Source organism: Lactuca sativa, chromosome 9 (genome assembly GCF_002870075.4).
Source record: "Lactuca sativa cultivar Salinas chromosome 9, Lsat_Salinas_v11, whole genome shotgun sequence".
Lineage (NCBI taxonomy): Eukaryota > Viridiplantae > Streptophyta > Magnoliopsida > Asterales > Asteraceae > Lactuca > Lactuca sativa.
In genome coordinates, this window is record NC_056631.2 from 215246004 (window position 1) to 215256587 (window position 10584).

Consider the following 10584-nt stretch of genomic DNA (forward strand, 5'->3'; position numbering starts at 1 on the left):
CGAACTAATCTATGTAAGAATGGCGTACCCTAGTCATTAAGCTCATGAATATTATGGGCGTATTGGTCCTATCCGAGGGGTATCACTACGGACTCGAAGCTTCCGCATCGAGTTCGGAGGGTAGTCTTCAGGACATCCTTCCCTAACACTCGAAACTGCTGATATTCGGATCTCGGTCCATTTCTGAAAGGTAACTCGTTCCTTGCGTTTGCTCAACCGATTCATCTATGCAAGGCAAAGATAACGATTTCTAATGGAAATCTTGACGGAGTCCTCGATAGCCGAGGTACATATGATACAATCCGTCTACTCCTGGAAGGATAAGACCGGAGCTCTCCAGGGTGAGAAGCCTGGTCTTACAATTCTATTACTGAGTAGTTCGCTAAGTTGTCCGGACTGTTCTTGTATCTTCGTAGGTGTTTAGACTGTAGGGAAATCTGTTTACAGAAGTCTTACTGGGTTCTAAATTTGTTCACATGAGGATGCGATTACTCGTAGTCTTGGGCAGTTCTCCGTCCTGAAGTTCATATTAGAATTCATACATGGTTCAACGATCACAATCTCGTGTACACGAGTCGTATATAATTAAGATTGAAAAGATAGTTGAATAACTGATTCTTCTTTAAGCTCACATCCCATCGTGGAAAAAGAAGTTAAACTGGAATCATCAATTCTAAACCTGTAGAACCTTGATTATATATCACCCATATGTATACATTCTTCCGCGACAGATCAACCGTATGGATCTTTGGATTGAACTTGACGTACTGTACGAGTGGTACTTCGGGGATTTCTTCGGAAAGGAAAAGAACTATGAGGTACTCCATGCATGAGTACTTCGGTGTTCTGATATGACGGCTTCGCTGGAAAAGCGATCTCGAAGAAAGAGATGTACGTATGAAGCTGGTTTTGTGTGGATCAAATTAAATCGTGTCGTATGATAATGTCAGAATCATAAGGAAATTTAAAGACATTAGATTTGAACATAAGGCTTTTCCAGACAAAACACAACCGTGCAACCATCAACAGAGTTACAGTACTTTAGACTTACTACAAGACTATTGCTGCGAATAAGGTATACTACAAAAGACAAGTATACGCAGCACGAGCATCCCTATACTGACGGGATCTCGCAAAAGGTAAGACTCTTGTTGCACTAGTTTTGGATGGTTTATAAGTCTGTTATAGCGAAACACCTTAATTACATTGACGTGGTTCCGGAGCAGGTTCTCCTACAGTTGTGATCCTGAGAATCTTCCCGTTTGCGCCAGAGTTCTTCGCTATCGGGCAATCCTTCTTGAGGTGTCCAATTTCACCGCATTGGTGACATATCTGGACAGCACCAACATTGGTGGTGGAAGTGAAGTGTCGAGTAGGAGTTATGGGGACACGGTTGCTTTCGTTGATCTTCTCTTTTGGACAATTTCTGTAATAGTGCCCTGCCTCACCACAACTATAGCAAACTAGGCTTGCTCCAGTGGTGGAGGTAGTTCTATAGAAACGAGCAATGTGCCCCATCTTGTTGCAATTTTTGCATTGTCGTACTTGGCAAATTCCCTTGTGGTGATAGTTGCACCGGTCGCACTTCGGGAGTGTTCCTTCATATGGTCTGCTCGGTACTAGGATGGCAGAGGTTTCCACGTGTTGTTGTTGTTGCATGGCAATTCTCTGAAATTGCTTGCGTTCTACTTGGGCTTGACGTTTTCGTTTCTTGAACTCTGAGTTGTTGTTTTGGGCGGTGGCGACTGTTACTATTAGTTGATTTCTCGGATTGTTAACACGATCGGGATTGTCAACTCCTTTTTCAATCTTGTTTGCGTTGACAGTGTTGCGGTTTGCAAGGACAGCTGTCACGGCAGCTGTAACTGCGGCTTGAAAAGTAGCAGTATCCATAGGAAAAGCATAGGTTTCGTTGTTCGGCTGATTGTTTCTGGATGACGGCATGATTATGTTAACACGAAAGATAAGGATTTTGTGATCGATTCTGGTTGACCCTAGATGTACTCTGATTGTTCAAGTAAAGAGTAAGAGTATGTTCTCGAAAGTTTGACCTACATCCCTATGATGCAGTCCTAGCACGGAATGGAAGTGTGTTCGCGAAGGTTTGATCTACATCCCTATGATGCAGTCCCAGTACTGAGTGGAAGTAAGTTCAAAGAATGGTCTCAAGACGCTTGTCGTTCAAGTCGAGGTATCGTTGGTTGGTGAATAACATGATCGAACCACTAAAAGAGACTTGGAAATGTCTCTGGAACTAAATTGATATAGTCTAATGACTTGACTAAAGCATGTTTCAGGTAGACTCAAATGAAAGTATAACAAGAGTATTTGAATAAAGAAAATGACACAAAAGTTAGTAAACTGTCAATATCTTTGATATTCATGACGTAAAAGTTCGGGAAAATGACCTTGTAAAAAGGTCTTACATCATATCCAAAGAAATAGTTCTCGATAGCATAAAGGCCTAACTAAAGTACATACAGTACAAGATAGTTTCATAGATAATGCCACATCGGGCATAGACAGAAAATGATTCATTTTTAACAAGGAACAATAAAGTAAAGCATCTACTACTGGCGATGGTCATCCCTCTGGTGAACTCTCAGCTCAGCCAGTTGATGTTTCACATCAAGTAGGTGTCTTTCGTACACCCTTTGGCGTACTCGGAGTTCTATAACTTCGGCTCGTGATTCAGCCAGTGCTTACAGCAGGGTTTCATGGTTCCTCTCAGATCTCTCACGAGCATCTTCTAGACGAATGGTGCAGAGGGTATGCATTCTCGCATCGGCGACAACTTCTGTGATCTGATGTAGGGCTGTCCTGCCTTGAATCTCATTTCGAGCCACTCTGCGGGCTAGGATTGGCAAGATTCTGTCTGCTGAGCCCCCATTGTTCAGGTCATAAAAGCTTCGGTCACCATTAAATGGCATGGGCAGATCTTGTCCTTGGCTCCATGTTTCCAAGCATTCCACCTACTCAGGCGTCGGGCCATGAAAAGTCGGACGAGGGTTAGGAATTGGAAAGGGAGCTGCCTGCGGTAGGTTCTCAACCTCGGGTTCGGAGTTAGCACCGTCCGAAAGGTCTTCATCATGGTGATCATTCACAGGGATAGGATGATCATTCTCTGGTTCTTCTTCAAACCATCCAGCAATGACCTCATTCGGAAGGTACTGGTTGCCGTGGGGATGGAGTCCAGCCATGTTATCTACGCAAGAATTGGGGTAAGAAAATAATTATTAGACGAACTATCTAGATAATTATTTAGAAAATCTTCATTATTTACATCACTATATCTAATAAGTGACCTTAACTCCAAATTCACACAGAATACGGGTAAAGCAAAATTTTCACAGATTCTAAGCCTATAACATCCTAGTTACATATAGCCTTAGTGTATCCACTTAGCAACAATCAACTTAGTAATGAAGATCCCGTTTTAGTTCTCAAGTATAAAGTACTTATAGTAACACCAAATACCCTATGGTATTTTAAGTTTAATGTTATGTTCTACTGTTCTCATTGTGGTATTGTTCGTAAGATTTTAGACTTGTTCCAACCACACAACTACACTTAGGCACATGCTAGTCAACCCTAGGATAATATAGTTGATCAGGCTATATCTTCCCAGTTTTGAATATATGTCTCTAAGTCCACCTGTGTTGCCCAACAATCGTAATTCTTTTGTACTGCCCTAGTGACACTGATTTTAGTATGAATGCAGGCACGTATACTTAATTAAATATTTTATTATTTAAAGTATAAACTCTTAGTCAGAGTATTTTTAATCCTATTGTATTTATAGTCTGTATATCTTTTATGGGTTGATATACTTAATTTACTATAAACAATGCTCTAATACTAATCTGTCACACCCCAAAACCATGAACGGCGGAAACGTAGTAAACAAGCAACAACATCATCAATTTCATTAATAATATAATTTTAATACAAGTGTGTTCTGTCAAAATTTGATAAACACTAAAGTATAAATCAAAATGAAAGATGAGTCTTGAACGAGCTTCATCTTCTCTAAAACTTGCATCGGTATCTGTCTATTGTTGACCTGATGATACAAGTTATTTTGAAAGAGAGTATCAGCTTTAAAGCTGGTGAGATCATAAGTATTTTAGTGTCTTAATTTTTATGTAAGTATTTGTATGTATATGAACTGTAAGTATGAAAATGTATATGAGCATCCTAGAAAACCATATGTTTCCTACTAAAAGTGTCCTTCTACCAAGGCATATAGTATCTGTGTGTGTCTCTTGTAAGAGTGTGTACTTTCCCAAATTCTGAATATCATTAACCAAAAATATAGTATCTACATTACCGTGCATCGTGTGAATGATCACGAAGTGAATACAATGGGAAAATGAAATAGTACTATGGTGTAGTATCAAATAACTACAACCGTACTAACTACCTTAAGTCTATTGTAATCTTGTAAGTACTGTAGTATTTGAAATAAGTGACTACCTTTGTATTAATATTGCCTTATTTGAGGGATAAGGCATAATGTGATGGCTAGATCCCAAGCTAGACCCTCCCCTGTTAAAGGGATTTTGGGAACCATACAAGACCCCTGCATATTTGCAAGCCATGAACATCCACATTACTATGATCATGTATACCCAATATAACTATCACAATGCGTTGTGATTCATTGGTATAGTTAGATCCTGAAATCGTTCCATGCTATAGCACTTAGTGATGTCTGTCCTATCATCATATAGGATCTATGGAAAAGTATATGAATGTATGCCTTTGCTACCCAAAGGTAATGTATTGACTGAAAGTAACTATTATGTCCATATATGTACACATGATATATAACTCATATTTAAACGACCTTCGGACGGATACCTGATACTCACCAGACCACATCCCAACGGTTAAAAGGAAATAGAGTGGATAGCCTTCCTAAGTTCGTTAAACATTACTTATATAACTATACATATATAGGCATGCTTATAACAGGGTCTCTATGTAAACGTATCTGTGTAAATGTACTCAGGTAAATGTACTCATGTAAATGTACGCATGTAAACGTACTCATGTAATAGTATAGTAGTGTACTGTAATGTTCTGCGTGTGCTAGCTGTAACGTGTGTTCTCTCTATCTAGCATGTATAGTAATGTATTGTGTGTACTAGCTGTAATGTGTATTCTCTCTCTATCTAGTATATATAGACTCGTGAATGAACTGACTCGTGGTATGATTCCGTATTCTAGTAAACGTATTAGTATCTTCCTAAACTACCCATATGGTAGCTTACTAGTAATATAACTGGTACGTATGGAAATGAAAGTATACCCTTGCTACCCAAGGGTATTGAATTGACTTGAAGAACCTTTATGACAATATAAAAGCATAAAATAAGTTTTGTAAAACCTTTGAACATGATTATTATCTAAGAAAAGGTCGACTTGATGTCAGCCTATACAACGGGCTGGAAGTATTTGCTTGATAAAACAGTTTAAGTATAAAGAACATTTGTTTGAAACACAATTGTAAATGAGTTTGAAATGAAACCTACAGTGTAAATGAACAGTTTAATAAGGAGTTTTAAACATATAAAATGTTTATGAAAATCAAGTGAAGAAAACTGTTTGGTAAAACAGCTAATGAGTAGTAAATCATTTGAATGCTGCTTATTAATCACATGTGATTGATATAATAACTAGCATGATTCTACTTGTATCCCCCCCACCCCATAAAACATTGAAAAACATTTAAAACATTGATTAAGGGGTATGAACTCACCTGTAGTGAGTGGTACGGATGAACTGAAGATGTAGGATTGCTAGGTGTCAAGTGAAGTCTTGAACACACTCTATGATCCTAGTTAACATATAATATCACATATATGTAACAAATTAGTCTTTAAACAACTAATAAACAAAGTCTAGACATGCTAGGACATGTTAAACACCTTTATGAAGTGTTATTAGCCTCTAGGATTGCATCTAAGTGTTGTAGGGACAAGCTAGTGTGTGTAGGATTCAAGGAAAACTCCTTAATGGAGTTCACGGCCCTAATGTCATCAACAAAGGAGTTTACGGTCGTAAACTCATGGGTTTACGGTCGTAAGCTCCTACTTACTTGACCACTTGATGTTTTGAGGCTTTATAAGACCCTAAGAAGCATTTCTACTTAATGGGAAGGTCCTTAAAAGAGAATAGGGCACCATTTAACACCTTTGGGGAGTTTACGGCCCTGGGACCACTTCCTTTAGAGATTACGGCCATAATCTCTCATGGAAAGGTTGTTTTTGGTGTTTTCAAGCCTCTAACTTAACTAGGAATGAATCTAGGCTAGTGTCCAAGGCGTAAGGAGAGTTTAAAGCACACTTTGGCCCTATTGTTTGGAGTTCACGGTCCAAGATCTTCTTGGGCCGTGAACACCTTACTCTTGGTGTTCTTGGCTTGTTTTCTAGTCCTAAATACATTAGGATACGAGTCTAAGCTAGTTTCATTGCAAGAGGAAAGGACTAGGGCACTCTTGCCCCTTAAAGAAGGGTTTACGGTCCAAGATGTTCTTGGGCCGTAAACTCTTTAATCTTGTTGTTTTGATGTGATTTCTAGGTTATTAAGCACATAACAAGCCTTATAACACACTTAGATAGAAGTACTCACGTTTTGGGACGAAAGTCCGAAGATCCGTGAGAGAGAAACCGACTTTTCTCTAGTTGGAAATGTAACAAATGAATAATTATGGCTCAGAATCATATATATACTCCTGGGGTTTTTGGCAGAAAATATTTTTATTCAGGCATTGAATTCTAATATCAACAAGTTTTGGAATAACAGAGTTGCACAATACCCTTGTGCATCCTCTCTCCTGATATCTCTTTCAGTGTAAATCCTGAAATACTCAAACTTACACCAAAAGTCTGAAAATTTACTGCAACTGATCTAGCTTCTATTGACTTGATATTGTTTGCACAGAATGGAAATTTCGGATTGTCACACAACAATGCTACTTATAGGAAACTAATTTTTAAATTGCAAAGTTGCAGAATTTGAAAAGTTGTTTCGCTATAGTAAGGGAGAGGATGCTTATATGTAATTTCAAATCTAAAGGCTTAGATTGAAATATTAATTAGACTTATTCATGGGCATATATGATTACCATATTGGAATGCATTAACATGGGAATTCTATATATGGAAATATTATAGCAAAAGACTGATCAAGTACCATGTCTTTATGTAAGACATTATGAATTGTATCATATATGCTTCGGGTATAGGATCGACTGCATATATGCTATAATATTCACGTGTTCTAATTTTCCAAATGCCTAAGGCATTAAGAGGGAAAAAGGACTAGAACCGGATATGACTAAATTAGTTAAACAACTGTCAAAAATGATCTAAGGTTTGTTGAAGATTGGTTGCTTAAGGATAGTTGGAAGTAAAGTAATGGATGGGCCATTTTGATATAATTCTAAAAAGATAGGATTCTATTTAGAATGGATAGTCATATGGTAATTATGGAAACATTTCATAATAGGAGTTAGATATTAAGAATCTATGTGTAAGATTAGAAACTTTTATGCAAGAAGGATGTTCAAATGAATGTACCTTGAATTTGACATGTCATTTCCATGGAATTATGTTGTTATAAATATCCATTGGAATGTTTTGTAATATCATTGGCTAAGTCTTTATGACTTTGGTGCATTGACATTGCAAAAGATAATTGCATAAAAGTTTAGACTCTAACACATTCTAATCGTGGCAAGAATTTGGTATTCTTACACTTATAGATAAGGATTAGGAATTTTGAAATAAGCGTCATTAAAAATGTGTTCAATCGATCTATTTCACAAAGTAAGGACCATAGATAAACATAGTGTGTGTGCTTGGAGCATGACATAACTATTGGTTTAATTCAAGTGTCGAGTTGATTGTCTGAAACATTATACAATGAGTAAGGTCTAATTGATATTTTGATTAAATAATAAGTGTTTTATTTATATTTAAAAAGTTTTGAGACCATATTGGATTAGATTATTCTTGTGTTTCACTTTGCATGTTTTACCTCCCGAATAACTAGGTTATTCAAACTTCCACAATCAATCATACTTTGGAAGTAAGTAATGAGGAAAGACTGTCATGAATCCGTCTGTAGATTGTCTAAGTGTTTAGACATATCACAAGTTTGCTGCAGTGTTCATGAGTACTCCTGTAATAAGATTTGAGTATTGGATTAAACCCACACTCATCTGAATCGCTTCATGGATTTTATCACGAGTGATTGTGAGATGATAATATCTTATATTCTTGAAACGGAGACATATAGTTGTTGTTTACGAGTTGGTTGCGCATTGATAATATGTAAACGCATCAGTAACTTGATGTTGTAAAACATATTGGTGTGTGTGATTTGATGAGTAAATAGTACAAGCATATGAGTCGAAGTTTATCGGTTCCTTTTACCCTAAGGGGATAAAAGCGATATTTGTGGGCCCCTCGATGATTTAATGATGACACCTGAAGCGTTTGGACAAGCATGTACTGATTTGATTTGTTCCATTAGTCAGTCGTCATAAATCGGAAATCGGGAAACAACTCTTGGACAGAGAGAATGATTGTAATCCATTTCTCATGTCGATACGATATCTTATAGAATGGAGGAATATTTGATCCCTTATCTAAAGGACGCGTTTCTGATATGATCAGAGTTCGATAGCGGCTTTTAAGAGCTACGATTGCTAATCAGATTTTGAAGTTACATTGACAGTTATAGTTATTAGACTCATCCAAGTAGGAGACTGTTGGATTAGGTTTCTACGTCCATAACTATAATTGGTATATACTTGACCCGGTAGTAGCATGGTCCTTTTGGGCTGCCTTCACCAGAGCAACTTCATAGGATGGATATTTGAGAAAGAGGTTATTTATGATTTATTAATATTTTATAAGAATAATATATTGATTGAGAAATCATATTATTTAACTGGTATTGATAAGAAATTAATTTGAAATTAATTTAGTGATCAAAAGATACTGATTAAATTAACGGGGACTGATTAAGTAAATCAGTAATACATATAGTTTGGGATAATGATTTGTGACATCCCCAATTTCACGGCCAGAAAAGACCGATTTGTTTATGTTTTGTTTTTAAAATCAGAGTAATCGTTTAAGGAAAACTGTTGCGGAATTTGTTCCCAAAAACAAAAATATGATAACCATTTATCCAAACATTTCTCAAAGAGAATGTATTTTCATTAAATAATAAAACCTTGGGATGTCATATTCGATACAGACCAAAAGCATAAACAATATAAAATAGACCTTACAATAGTTATTTAACTACTGATCTATAATCCAAAATCTCTCGTCAAGTCCACCAACTTATACCCTTGTGCCATTACCTGTAATGAAAAGAAAACTAAGTGGGTCAGGCTTGGGAGCCTGGTGATCATATAGGGTTTTCAACCCACAATAATATAATTATTATATTTAATCAGCAAACAATCAACCCAATTACCCATCCCCATTATCTTCTTTAAGGTTTTACCCTAAGAACCAACTATCCTTCATTCATTTATTCGTAAGGAATTTTGGCACGAATTCCATTGCTGCCAAAGCTTATTTATCAAGTACTAAATCCATAGTTATCTGGCGCTAACTCCATAGTCGCCAAGGTCTACTCAACAAGCGCTAACTCCATAATCGCCAAGGTCTACTCAACAAGCGCTAACTCCATAGTCGCCAAAGTTTACTCAACGTGCGCTAACTCCATAGTCGCCAAGGTTCATCAAATAGGCACGAAGTCACATCGTCGCCAAGGTTTATACAATAGGCGCTAACTCCATAGTCACCAACTATTCCATCTACCTATGTTCTACCCAACAATTTTGTAGATAAAAATACTTACACAGTTTAAATCATTTAACACCTGTATAAAACTCCAATTTCCATGCCCATCTCAAATAGACAAATATCATATAAACACATAGCACGTATTTCATAGCAAATACTTCATATTTATGTGTTAGAAGAAAGTAACTACACACCCACACATATAAACAACAATATACTTAATACACTCAAACCATACTTGTATTATTATCGTGTTTATGAAAGGTAGTATACACTCACTTGATCAGAAGATGATCAGACAGCACTACGACTTGCAGAAGTAGTATTCTTTGGTAGATCTGGAAGATCTCCACAAAAATCGAACTTCTCGCGGGCAGAGCTTCGGCTCGGGAACCGCACTTCTCTGGATTTTCGGGATCTCGGGACTTGCTTCGGGGCTCGAGAATAATACCGGGGCTTCGGGGTATTTCTGGCACGCAAATCGATGCAAAACGGGAGAGAGAAGAGGGAAAATGAACAAAAGAACCGGCTGACCTTGCATCCTATTTATAGGAGGCTGGAGCCTTGGAGTACACAGGGCGTACGCGTCCGAATTCGTCACTGCATGCGTCATCCGAAGAACTCGAGTGCGAAGGTCGTCATGCTTCGCTGTACGCGGGGCGTACTTCGGATGAGTCCGATGACTCGCCTTCGGATAATATCGGGATTTAATAATTAAATTTAATTATTAATTCATTAATAAACTTCG